The sequence below is a fragment of the Galeopterus variegatus genome, unplaced genomic scaffold (assembly GCF_000696425.1).
Source record: "Galeopterus variegatus unplaced genomic scaffold, G_variegatus-3.0.2 Scaffold912, whole genome shotgun sequence".
Lineage (NCBI taxonomy): Eukaryota > Metazoa > Chordata > Mammalia > Dermoptera > Cynocephalidae > Galeopterus > Galeopterus variegatus.
The window spans coordinates 472,405-473,871 of NW_007727023.1; the positions used below are offsets into that span (position 1 = coordinate 472,405).

The following is a 1,467-nucleotide window of genomic DNA, read 5'->3' on the forward strand; positions in this document are numbered from 1 at the left end:
AATCCCGGGAGGTGAGTGTGATTATTATTACCACCACCATGTTTCAGAGACAAAACTGGTGCACAGAGAGGGCATATAATTGGTCAAACAGCTAATAAGTGGAGAGACAGCCTAGAAGTCTGACTACACGCTTATGCCTCTCTAGCTTGTTAAAAGAGAAGAGACTTTCCAAAGCCAAAATCCCAAGAGAGCCCCTATATAAAATGTGGGCCAGTCGGTGTCCTTGAATAGGGCCAGTCCATAGACATATTCTCCCTGCTTGGGAGCAGAGTGAGGGATTAAAGGCAAAAGCTCTCCCAAGTTTTTCTCCTAAAAGTCAACAGACTAGAAAATAAACTTCTGATGTCTCCAGAGGAAAAATTAAGCCAAGTATAGGGTAACGTGAATACTCACATTATCCTACTATTGTGGTGTGGTTGGGATGGAAAGTTAGCCAGGAAGACTGAATTCTTATACTCACTATTTAAAGGGTCCACAAGAACAATGGTTGCTGCCTGGTGAGAGGTAAAAGGGGACGGGGCAGGAGGGCGACTTTCATTATATGTCTTTTTATGCTTTTGGATTTTTTAACCATGAAGGTTTTACATAGTGCAGAAATTACTTAAAATACAATTTAAAAATAAAATGAAATTAAAAATAAAATAAATTTTAAAAGGGAGGGGATGTGGGGGGAAGTCAAGTGGTCTAAGTGTTGGATGTCTGAGTTGCTGGAGAATGGGGGGTTCTTGGGCAGCTGAGCATAAAGAGCTGTTGTGGGGATTATGAATTCGATCCTCTATCATAGTCTTTGATGGATATTAGTAGAGATTAAAATTGCTTTTTGACTAAGTAATCATGATCATTAAAGCTTCTTTGTGAAGTGGGGTGAGCTCCGTCAATGGCAGATTTCAAGGGGAGGAGAGATAAACACTCCCAAGGATATCAGAAAAGGGAATTCAGATCTCAGATAGATTTAGATCCCATGGCTTATACAAATTCTGCAACTGAGAATTTTATGATTTTACCATTCCATGTCTTGTGTTCATGGTTCAGTGCCTTGACTCAGAACTATTTTATTCGCCTCCGTTATCTTTAACTTTAGAAAGTTATGTTTTTATCATCAGGAATCAATTTTTAGCTAGCTAAGGGTGTTGTAACCACAGAAAATGTGCCATTCACACTTGCTGACTGAATATTTTAGAGATCTTCCAAAAATCTTCCCTTTTCTTGTAAAATGGTGATTTATTTTGGAATTGTATGTTTTAATATGTTATTTTCTCTTAAAGAATAAAGTAGTATGGACTAAAACACTCTGTAAATCAAGAGCCAAAAGAAATTCAATGTTTTAAGTATTTATGTATTTGCTTTTGTCTTATAGGTTAACAGCTTTTGCTTTAAGAGTACTTGGACAAGTAAATAAATATGTTGAGCAGAACCAAAATTCCATTTGTAATTCTTTGCTTTGGCTGATTGAGAATTGTCAATTAG

At 37.1% G+C, this 1,467-nt stretch overlaps 1 protein-coding gene across 1 annotated transcript in view; it reads left to right on the forward strand.

The window, feature by feature from the left end:
• Positions 1-1,467, forward strand: part of C5 (complement component 5) — a gene marked incomplete at its 3' end in the record, with an annotated part of 143,804 nt that overhangs the window by 122,399 nt on the left and 19,938 nt on the right. The window lies entirely within an intron of this gene.